Genomic DNA, 12,416 nt, shown 5'->3' with positions numbered 1-12,416 from the left:
TTTAATCTCTCTTGTGCATTATTTTTGTTTTTACCTGTCCACAATATTTTCTAATCAATTTAGTTGGTTCTATTTCCCAAAATATAAACAAACTTGTACCTATCTAAACCACCACAACCCTGACCAGGGAGTTACTAAGGATGCTGTAAATATATCGTACACTGCTGCATGTTCATGTCATCTTTGTAGCATAAGCTTTATATGATGCCCACATAAAAGTAAAAACCTGACCCGACATTTTTGTTGCATCCCAGGGGATCCAATGCACACCTCTAATTTCAACCAGATGCTCTTTGAACCTTTCTGTTAAGCTTTCTAAAAGCAATGTGCCTCATATTTGTATCTACACTATATGACCAAAAGTATGTGGACACTTGACCATCACAGGCAAATTCATATGTGCTTGTTGAACATCTCATTCCACATTTATTCCCCCTTTGCTGTTATAATAAGCTCCACTCTTCTGGGAAGCTTTCCACTAGATGTTGGAGCGTGGCTGTGTTCATTCAGCTACAAGAGCATTAGTGAGATCAGGCGCTGATGTTGGTGAGGAGGTCTGGGGTGCAGTCAGTGTTCCAGTTCATCCCAAAGGTGTTCAGTGGGGTTGAGGTCAGGGCTCTGTGCAGGACACTCGAGTTCTTCCACTCCAACCTTCACACACCATGTCTTCATGGAGCTCAGGGACATTGTCATGCTGGAACAGGTTTGGGCCTCTTAGTTCCAGTGAAAGGAAATTGTAATGCTTCAGCATACAACAACGTTCTATACAGTTTTCAAGTTTTTCCAACTTTGTGGCAACAGTTTGGGGAAGGAGCACATTTGGTTGTGATGGTAAGGTGTCCACATACCTCTAGCCATATAGTGTATATTTCTATCCATTTAGAACGGATTATCGGTTCATTCCATATAATACGTATATAATCAGTTACATCTCAATGCATTGTGCTTGCAGAGATCAGGAGACTATTGTGAAAGAACACTTGCAAGCATAGACACAATTTCACATACCAGAGAGCACAGAAAATAGATTAAGAAAGGCAGAACAGTGTTGTTTGGAGAAACAGAATGTAATTTCTCAGAGCACACCTAATTGCCTTTTATCAAAATGAGTAGCTTGGCCACACTGTTTACAGAAAGGTTTACAGATCATTTGTGTACTGTTATAATTAAACAGGAGACATGATTTCCATGACTGAAGTGCACTTTCCAGTTCCCATTATAAGCCTTTCCCATTGGCTAGAACTTAACTAGAATGTAACAGAACATGCAGTTTTTTGAAATCAGAATGGTTAATACTTTTCACTGAATGACAGTTAGAGAGCAGTCAAGGCTGTGTGGCATAATTTTTGTGCTCTAGCAAAGCAACTAAAAGCAGCAAATGAAGACTCAAAATGAAGTGATACTAAGATGGAGGCCTGCACAAAGTAACCAGTTTTATAGCTGACCCTTGCCTACATTGAAGATGACTTTCAAAAACATCTTTTATTTGGGAAATAATACCATTACAATGACTACGATTACAATGGTAGTGATGTGATGTGTGTTGATCAGTTTTTGTTTATAGCTTATGAACAAAACTCGGATATGCAGAGTTTGTGTATTTTGCTTCAGTGTTTGTGTTCTTGACAGTCTAGATTGTTATGTTAGTTGACATATGGTCAGTTTTTCATTCATTTGCCTTTTAACTGGATTCGCTCTCTTTTTGTAGTGAAAACAGACAAGTGGAGTGATACAAACGGTGAAATGTACCAGTGCTGTTATACTAAATACCAAGTATCCAATAGTGGACCGGAACAAACTGTGTATATTTAATATTTTATCAGATTTACCTCAGGATTTGGATTTGATACCAGAAAAATCAGAAAGAATTTCTTTATTTTTTTTCTTGAATAATGCTGTAGAATAATCATTTAAGAATGACAGAGCTGTTCTTCAAAGCTCCAAGCAAAAGTAAAAACCTCGTGCTCGTGTGACTTTTTTGTTTCATCCTGTGGGATCCCAGTCCCTGAAGCTGGCAAGCTTTCCTACAAACAAAGAAGAAGAAGAAGAAGGAAAAAGCATACTCTGTCTATTGTGCATATCTGTATTCATATTGATTTAGGACGCATTATCTGTTCAATCCAAATAATGTATTTGTATTCAGCTACACTCCTATTAAGTACACAGTCAAAAAATATTATGTGTGTAAATGTGAAGTGGATATATGCACTGGAAGTATATTAAACAACTAAAACAAAAGTGTCTGAATACTTATTTCCCCTTGCTGTATTTCTGCAGTTTCTCTTCAATATATTGAGGATGGCCTATGTAGTTCATTTTTTTGGCGTATATCTACTGTTTCTATCAAGCTTTGTGTTTGTGTTACTTAAATACCTGTTATGGTTATTAGCCTACCTAATTATCTCAATGTGAGTCATTTTTTGTGGACATTTTAATTACATACAATTCTTTATCGAACTATGATTCACTAGAAAATACATGAACTGTAATACATAGAAATAATAAGAGGTATAGAGTCATGTTATTTCAGTGCAACAATACTCTGAGTGCCCCATCAGTAAGGAACCTTTACTGAGAAACTGGCTAAATCCAGTGTTGAATAAAAGTGAGCTGCGCTTAACCGATCGAGCAGTTCATCACTTTGAGGCATTGGGTATGCTTCAAATTTAGTCACCATGTTAACTTTTCTAAAATCCACACAGACACGGAACTACCCGTCAGCCTTGGGCACCAAAACCACAGGGCTTCTCCAGTCACTGTGGGACTCTCAATTACTCCCATAGCCTTTAGTTGATCCCAAACTACATTTTTCTTGTGTTTGGGTAGACTATAGGGGAAGCTGCAACCTGGGGGAGTCTCAGTGTGGTGCTCTATGAGGTTTGTGCAACCAGGTAGAGGTGAAAACCCATCAGAATATTTCCCTTGCACATGGCAACCTGTGCTCTCTGGGATGATCTCCACAAGGGGTGTTTGAGCCAAGTTTTTTAAGAATGCCACGGGTCCCAGCTCCTCTCTCTCTGGAACCACCGTTGCCAGAGCCACAGAGAGAGGCTCCATGGTTTAAGGAGATTGAGGTGGTATTTTTGCAGTGCATTGCCTCTATCTGTTCACCTGACCTCATAGTCTACTTCCCCAACTCGCTGTGTGACCTCAAAGGGCCCTTGCCATGTGAGTAATTTAGAGTTTGACCTGGGAAGAACTTTTATCTCCTGGTGTGAATTCCCCTAGCCAAGCTCCCCTTTTATACACTTAGGACTCCTGTTCCTGGGCATGACACAAATTCTCCTGTGTTAGGTGACTTAAGACATAGAGTTTTGCTCTCAGGTCTAGAACATACTGAATCTTGTACTGCACATAACGCAGTATCTGCAGTTGCATAACGGGTGTCCCATTGCATAATTATGAATTATAATCCACCAGGACTAACACAAAGTGATACCCTCATGTGCACCACTCTAATGGCCCAATGCCAATTCTTTTGAAGGGGACCTTGATTAAGGGTAATGGGTGCAATAGTGCTTTTGGGGTGGATGACATATTCACCAGCTGACATTTGTGGTATGCCACATGCCATTAGATGGTTGCCTATTTTATTCTGTCCTAGGTGGCCTACCATGGGAGTATAATGAGCTGCATTGAAAAGCATTTACCTGTGGCTTTTTGGAACCAATCATTGAGGGGTCTCTTCTTTTGCATAAGTGTTCTGCATCACTTGATATAACTTATTCTTGAAGATTGAAAAATATGGTGAGTGTCTGGCTGGATTATCTGACCTCAATTACTCTCACTTGGTGAAAGGCATAGTGAAGTGACTTGTCACACCGGAACATTTTAAGAAGAAGAAGACTTTGTTACATATACTTTACAGCACAGTGGAATTATTTTCTTTCCATATCCCAGCTTGTTAGGAGGTTGGGGTCAGAGTGCACAGTCAGCCGTGATACAGCAGCCCTGGAGCAGAGAGAGTTAAGGGCCTTGCTCAGGAGCCCAACAGAGGCAGCGCTGAGGCTTGAACCCCCAAACTTCTGCTCAGTAACCAGAACGTTAACCATTGAGCCACCACTGTCCTTAAATGAAAACCTGCCCCCTTACTAAAGCCTCTCCCTGGAAATTTATTAATATGGGTACCAGCAGATATTCATGAATATCCCATTGCACACACCTCACCTTCACTAATTGTGCATTTCCCAATTCCTTGCCTTGAATCAGGCTTTGGTGCACTGAGGTCTGATTATATCCTGAGTCCACCAAGGCCTGATATATACTCCTTTGGATACCCACTCATATGTGGTACATTCCTGCTCAATTAGGGAGGCCTGAGGGAGGCCACCATCCTGAGGAAACACTGATCCTTGAAATGCTTGGATTCCCTGCAGTGCCAACAAACCTGCCTGGGAGAGATAGAGAGAGAGAGAGAGAGAGAGAGAGAGAGAGAAACAAGGGATGCCTGGACCAGGGACTGCTGCCAGATGATCCTTTGCCAACTGAACAGCTTTGTCTAGGGACGCGGGCCGGTGGCACTAGACCCACTCTGCTGTTCCTGTAGGAAGTGGAGCGATGAACTGCTCCAGTACCACTAGCTCAATGAACAGTTCCACATCCTGCTCCTCTGCCATCAAGCACCGACAGCAGGAGTCCTTCAGCTGCTGCATGTAGATGAAGCCGACCTTGGTGAGCTGCAGCGACTGGAAGTGCCAGGCTGACCCGCTGCAGGACTACCCTCTTGAGGTTCAGATACTCCAGCTGTGCCTGTGATGGCAGCTGCTGGATGGCAAGCTGGGCTTTCTCTGATAGGGGAGGAATCACAGAGCCCATTCATCCTCCGGCCATTCCCGCACACTTGGAAAAAGTCAATGAAGGCCTCCAGATCATCAGTTGAGGCCATCTTGGTGAACTCCATGTGTGGGATGGTGGCAGGGGACACAGCTGGAGAGGTGTGGGAAACTGGAGCAGCTTCTGGTGTGCCCCCTGGTTCTTGGCCTGCTCCTTAGCGAGGGTTTCAAAGCATAGGTGCTGCTCATTGCGTAAGTCGAGGAGATCTTGGTGTTGGGTTTCATGGAAGCTGGTGAAGGGGCTTTATGATTTTGCAGAGTGGGGTGGCTTCCATGGCAGTGTCTGAGTCCTCTTGGGTCCCGGGTTTCGGGACACTACTGTACAACCTGGTGTGTATGCGTGTGGAGGAAGACTCCAGGGGCAGGTAGAATTTCAGCAGAGCTCTAGGCTTGTGTTTATTTGCGGACTTTCAAAACCTCAGTCCAAAAACAAACAAACTGAAAAGGGGCCGTCATCAGCTTGTGGCTTTTGCCCCATTCAAGTTAAAGGTTCAAGTTCATGCTCTGTGTGTGTGTGTTGCACGGTCTACCAGCTATGCCATCTATCCACTCTGCTGCTATGAAGACAAGCAGAGTGAGCTGATCAGGCTACAGAGATGGAGAGACAAAATGTAAGTCTCCCAGTTAAACTCCATGGCTAGCATAGCTTACAGCATATATTAACCTTAGTTATATTGTTTTAGCTCTGGCACTACTCCAGAAGCAATAATTCATTGATTAGTAGTATCAATCAAGATATCAAGGGCGAGCATGATCATATAGTCAAATTGACTTTGTTGTGATTTCAGATAGAAGCAACAGCTGCAGCAACAACAGCGCCAGCAGCAGCAAGAGGAAAGGAGCAGGAACCTGGCCAGGAGAGGCCCTGGTCGGCCCCGGAAGAGCAAACATGGCCTGTGTGCTCTGTCTCCACCTTCAGGCAAGCAGGATGCCAAGTGTGGAAAGTAAGTGTTCATGGGCTTGAGCACAGACACTCTCTCTCTGTTTAAGGCAGTCACTGAAAGCACAGAATAACACACATAAGTAGCCTATCGGTAATATGGCACAGGTAAGAATCATCACTTGTTACCTGTCAGTTCAACCTGCTTCTTCTCCATCTGCATGTTGTTTAATGTTTACAGGAACAAGAGGAACAAGATACTGAGGAACAAAAGTGAGCTCCAAACTAATGGATGTATATATGGGTGAATGTCATAACAGGGGTTCAAAAGTGAAGCCAAAATGTCTCTGATCATGTTAGTAAATGGAAAACAAGCCAAACTTGCAATTTGTTTCCCCCACGATTTTCTCCCTAATGTAGTCATGGCCAAGTCCCGCCCATCAGGCATCTCTCCACTGTCACACAACAGCTACCAACCAGGGAGGATGAAGTCTAAGTGTACTGTACTGTAGCTTGGTAGGGTTAGCGAATCACTCCTTTTAAATGAACTCCATCACTAGAATGAGTGATGCATAAAAGAACACACTTCTCCATTCAGATGTGTAACTTACTGCAAGTGTCAGATCTAGATGAAAATCATGGAGAGCAGTGATTTTTTTTCTTGAAAAAAAAAAAAAAAGGTTGTGTTGAGTGTAAATGTTGATTGCTGTTTAGCAGTATATTTTCAGTTGGTATATTACATTAGAGACTTACACTGAACAGCCATAACATTAAAGCCACTTGGTTAATATTGTGTAGGTCCCCCTTGTGCTGCCAAACAACTCTGGGGCTTTCATGGATCGGACCTGTTTGTTCAGCAAATCCCACAGATGCTCCCACAGATTGTATTGAGATCTGGGGAATTTGAGGCAAAATAAAACACCTTTGAACCCTTAGTCAAGCTCCTCAAACCATTCCTGAACAATTTTTGGAGTCTGGCAATGTGCATTATCTTGCTGAAAGAGGCCACTGCCATTAGGGAATACCGTTGCCATGAAGGGGTGTACTTGGTCAGTAACAATGTTTAGGTAGGTGGTACGTGTCAAAGTAACATCCACATGAATGCCAGGACCCAAAGTTTCCCAGCAGAACATTGCCCAGAGCATCACACTGCCTCTACTGGCGTGCTTTCTTCCATAGTGCATCCTGGTGCCATCTCTTCCCCAGGTAAGCGATGCACATGCACCCAGCCATCCACATGATGTAAAAGAATAAATTTTGAATGTATTTATTTCTGTAAAGCTGCTTTGTGACAATGTCCATTGTTAAAAGCACTATACAAATAAAATTGAATTGAACTGGATTGAAAAGAAAATGTGATTCATCAGTCCAGGCCACCTTCTTTCCACCTTCCATTGCTCCACGGTCCAGTTCTGATGCTCATGTGCTCATTGTAGGTGATTTTGGCAGTGGACAGGAGTCAGCATGGGTACTCTGTGCAATGTGACAGCTTTCTATCATAGCCAGCATTAACTTTTTTTTTTTTAGCAATTTGTGCTACAGTAGCTCTTCTGTGGGATCGGACCAGATGGACTAGCCTTCGCTCCCCACGTGCATCAGTGAGCCTTGGGCACCCATGACCCTGTTGCCGGTTCACCGGTTGTCCTTCATTGGACCACTTTTGGTAGGTACTGACCCAGTCATCTAGCCATCACAATTTGGCTCGTGTCAAAGTCACTCAGATCCTTACACTTGCCCATTTTTCCTGCTTCCAACACATCAACTTTGAGAACTGACTGTTCCCTTGCTGCCTAATATATAACGAGATAATCAATGTTATTCACTTCTCCTGTCAGTGGTTTTAATGTTATGGCTGATCTGTGTATACTTACATTACTTTGATTAGCATGATGGATTAGAAAATGTCACCTAGCTAGCAAATGGTAGCTCGATCAATCATGACTCAAATATTTAAAATCTTTTCCTGACAATGGTATAATCAATATGCTTGTCAAATTTTTTGCACTGTGTTCCTGGGACAGACTCTGGATCCACTATGATTCTGACCAGGATAATGTGGTTACTGAAGATGAAGAGTGGTAAATTGTAAGGCAAGGATGGTACACCTACTAAAGTTATGAAGAATGTGAAAGCTGACATTTTTTTATGCATCAAAGGGCCTTTTCCCCATCTGAACCTTTTTCAACATAAAACTATAGATTGTTATTTATTGCTATTTCTTTGAGCAATGGCATAAAAATCATAATGTTATTTATAATATACCATTTTTTGCACATGCCTTTTCTGAAAATGAGAATCCTAGACTGTGTTGGTGTGCAGATAAGGTGAGGCGTAACACATTTAGCTGAGGCGTAAATCCCTTCACCCTTCTTATTAACACATGTCAGTAACAATGGGCAGTTTTATGGGTCCTTACCTTTAGAAATCTCTTTTCTCCTGTGATCAAAGTGGAGCCCATGAAAGCCTTCCCTCAGAGGATTCTTCACATCCTTTAGTTTAATAGTGCCTTGAAGATGATGAAAGAATGTCTGAATCTCTACTAGATACACCTCATTCTTAAACATTTCCCAAGGTTGTGTATAGCCTACAGATACAGTTGACTACAGTTACAGGGAATATGCAACTTGAATGAATGCTTTAATCTGCTTTAGTCAACTTTAGTAAGAACACTCAGTACTCAGGGATCCGCTAATCTGCTTTGGAACATGCATGTTGGCATAAAGGTGTTCTTTTTCATTTAGAGCCATAAACAAATCACCATATGCTGGACTGCAATTCTCAGCTTAAGTTTATTCACCAAAAAGAGCTTTAGCACGCTTGCTGCGCATAGTCGGAGTAACAAAATCAAAATACATCCTTCCAAAAAATTGACAAAGCAGTGCATGTCAAAAATATTTTTAAAAAAAATCTTTCCTTGGGGTCATTCAGAGCCACTTCCTCTGTGGCTTTTTTTATTTTTTTGAAAACTAAACCATACATGATTTGGCCATTACCCACTGGAACTAGCTCCAAGGAGTGGTGATTACAAGATTACATTAGTCACAAATCACAAATATTTAATTCTGAGTGTATTTTTGATGGGGTGGCTGTCATGGCTACTATCCTTTCACTGCTTCCAATATGTATACAAGTGTAAGTATGTAATTTGGTTCAGGTAAAACCACCTGCTGAGTTAACAAATTGTATGATTTTAAGTGCTTCAGCTGTGCAGAAATTGTGTGAAGGTGTCTCATTAATCTTTTCAGAATACACATAGAAGCACATGTATATTAATAAACATGGATACACTATCAGCTCAAATACACTCTGGTAACACTCATATGAATATTAATCACATCATGGTTTCACTCTACATGTTCTGCAGATTAAGTATCATTCCTCAACATAGATAGTCTTTTGTAGTGGTGGCAAGAATTCAGACATCTGAAGCATGCGCAATAGCATGTACTTAGATTTTAGCATGTACTTAGAACTATTGTACACACATTTTATAGTATGAACATGCATTCTTTAGCTTAGAATTAAGCATGTATCTGCTTACTGAAAAGAAATATTTGTTATTAAATTAAATAAAGTTTTATTAAATTAATAACTAGCTACAAAAACGTGTAAATAATGAGCTTTTTTCCAACCTATTACCAAGATGTGTTTATCTATACATGCAAACAAAAAACAAAAAAGCGTGGTAATGATTTCTCAATTATATAGTTATGCCAAAAAAACTATGGAAATGTGGATTTATGCATAGCAAGGAAAATGCGAGGTGGTATGATATTGTGAATATAGACGCAGAATGTAAGTGTGATAGAAAGACTAATGCTTCACTCAGTGTCTCCACGAGAGGCCATGTTGTTATTACACTGCTTTCAATCAAAATCACTACAGAGCAATAAAATGCAGCATATGATTACTACAACAATAGATCCTCAGCAACAACAGTCTCTCGCTAGACTTTTTTTACTTCACAGAACATCCTGTTTGGCAGCGCTGATACACAGGAGGGAAACAGCACATCAAATAACCTTTGATCTGTCTACACTAAAGCTCAGGAGTAATGTGTGTATTAGAGCAGATAGATTACATAGACAGTCCAATCTAAAGTAATGGAACAGCAAGACCAATTCTTTTGTTTTTGCTATACACTGAAGACATTTGGGTTTGAGATCAAAAGTTGAATATATGATGAAAGATCATAATTTCAGCATTTATTTTCTGATATTTACATCCAGATGAGTTAAACAACTTAGAACATGGGACCTTTTGTTTGATCAAAAATATTGGAACATATGACTGACAGGTGTTTCTTGTTGCCAAGGTGTGTCCTGTTAGATTGCCAGTTTAATTAATTAATAGCTTTGAATGTCTGATCTTGGTTTGAACTCTGGGTTTCGCCTGTGGAGATTGCATTTGTTGTTAAAAATGAAAAACCAACATGAAGACCAGAGAGAGGTAGTGTCATGGCTTGGGCTTGCAAGGCTGCTTATAGGCTCATTAATCTTTACTTCTTTGTTGATGGAACTCATGATGGTAGCAGCAGAATGAGTTCAGAAGTCTACAGAAACATTTTGTCTGACAATTTACAGAGAAATGCATCCAACCTTATTGGGAGGAACTTCATCATGCAGCAAGACAACGACCCAAAACACACTGCCATCACAGCAAAGGACTTCATCAGGGGAAAAAGTGTAAAGTTTTAGACTGGTCAAGTCAATCACCAGACCTTAACCCAACTGAGCAGCATTTCACCTTCTGAAGAGGAGACTGAAGGGAGAAACCCCCCAAAACAAACAACAACAACTGTGGGAAAAAAAAGCTGTAGTACAAGCCTGGAAAAGCATCACAAAAGAAGAATGCAACAGTTTGGTGATGTCATTGGGTCTCCGGCTTGATGCAAGTATTAAACATTATTTACTTTAATTTACTTTAAGACGGTCTGTTCCAATACTTTTGCAGACTTAATAACTGGGTGGTCTGTCACCAAAGGTGCCATGTTCTAAGTTGTTTAACACATCCTGATGTAAATATCAGGAAATGAAAGCTGAAATTCTCATCTATTGTTTCATATTCCTGTTTTTATCTCAAACCGCAATGTCTTCAGTGTGCAGCAAAAACAAAAGCATTGGCCTTGCTGTTCCAATACTTTTGGAGGGGACTGTGCATGGATTCCAAATGACTCCACATGGATTCTAATGACATTGGATTGAAATATATTCAACATACTGTTATCTTTACATACAAAATCTTCTTTAGGAATGATTTATTTTGTCTTTTTATGACTATTAGACCTTACAATATTAGGGCCATCCTACAGTATGGTGACCAGGTTTTTTTAGAGACTATAACAGGATTGGGTGCCCTGCCTCCTGAATTGTCCACTAGGAAATGGAAATTAATTAATCTCATTCATAATGCTTTAAATATAAATTGAGGGAAAAATCACTTCACAAGTCATTTTTAACCCAGTGTGGTACATCAAGGATGGTACCCTGGAACTGCTCCACAGTAATTCAGATTATGCACAAGGGTCACAAATAATAGAAAGGAACCTCCAGCATTTTTCAGTCTAATCTCTGTGTGTAGTATACTATATGTGTATTTACCATGGAAAAACATTTTGACCATTTTGTGTTTCAGAAAAAAAGGACAGGAAACCCATTAGCTTTAAAGTTACTAAAACGTGCGAAAAGCATGAGGGGCACAAAGAAATGCAAAATATTTTGTAGGACATGCTCAAGAATCCTTTTGTCAAAGATATATAGTTCACATCAAATGAACATTTACTACATTTAATCACAGTTTATTGGTTGCCAGATGCTATGGTTGGAAAAGAGATTAAACAGTGGGAATCATGCATCGATCTGGCTTTATAAGGCAAGATGTAATATCCACTGCATTAGTAGCGTGTTATTCGAATCATTTTTCAGTGGAACTGTCACAGAGTTTGTCGACGGTGGAGTGGCTGGCTGCTTTATGTCCCAGGGCGCCCTCATGTCTGTGTTACCTTCTGGCTCTCCCCTTTAGTTGTGCTGTCATAGCTAGTCTCGCCAGAGTCCCTGCTTGCACTCTGCACGCAAAGTAAATTATCCTTAACCATTACGGGAAAAAGCTTACCTAACAATCTCTCCCCTCTCTCTTTCTCTCTCTTTCTCTCTCTACATGCCACTCCTGAGATATCAGTGATCCTGACCCCTTCTGCTTTCCGGACCTGCCTGATCCATCCTGATGCCCTACTCCTGGTTGGAGTTCTCATCAGTTGAGATCGCTCGCTGATGCTGGGGGTGGCCCCATATGGGCGGCGTGAAGATCATTAGGATTGCTAAGGATGGTGTCGCTTGGGGGCTGTGGAGATGGCTTGGGGAACTTGGGGAGTTGTGCTGTGGTGGCTTTGGGGCTGCAGTTGCTGGGAGCAGTTTTGCACTCAGGTCTCCATCAGTGGACAGTGGATAGGTTCAACAAACCAGACATCTTGTGAAAACTAATGAATTTACTCGTTTCACAATTGCACTATTTGTCTATTTCTATTTGCACTACAGTTATAGAAGGGATTTATTTACAATTGCACTCTCCGTTCACCTCTGGCTTGATCACTAGGGATAAATTCACACATTTACAATTTATTTTGATTTAATTTATTTTGAATGTATTTATTTCTGTAAAGCTGCTTTGTGACAATGTCCACTGTTAAAAGCACAATAGAAATAAAA

The 12,416-nt window shown here is 40.8% G+C and overlaps 1 long non-coding RNA gene across 2 annotated transcripts; it reads left to right on the top strand.

Annotated features, from left to right (window-relative positions):
• Positions 1-2,893: 2,893 nt before the first annotated feature.
• LOC113536330 (uncharacterized) lies at positions 2,894-12,397 on the top strand. Of its 2 annotated transcripts, none has more exons than XR_003403673.3 (4): positions 2,894-5,443; positions 5,621-5,776; positions 5,954-7,375; positions 11,883-12,397. It is a non-coding gene; the product is annotated as an uncharacterized LOC113536330 (long non-coding RNA). The 2 variants fall into 2 exon arrangements; XR_008300770.1 differs by lacking the exon at positions 11,883-12,397 and adding an exon at positions 7,734-9,797.
• Positions 12,398-12,416: the final 19 nt, after the last annotated feature.

The sequence above is a fragment of the Pangasianodon hypophthalmus genome, chromosome 23, assembly GCF_027358585.1.
Source record: "Pangasianodon hypophthalmus isolate fPanHyp1 chromosome 23, fPanHyp1.pri, whole genome shotgun sequence".
NCBI lineage: Eukaryota > Metazoa > Chordata > Actinopteri > Siluriformes > Pangasiidae > Pangasianodon > Pangasianodon hypophthalmus.
Note: the sequence above shows the minus strand (reverse complement) of the source record. Positions and strands in the feature narration are given on the sequence as shown.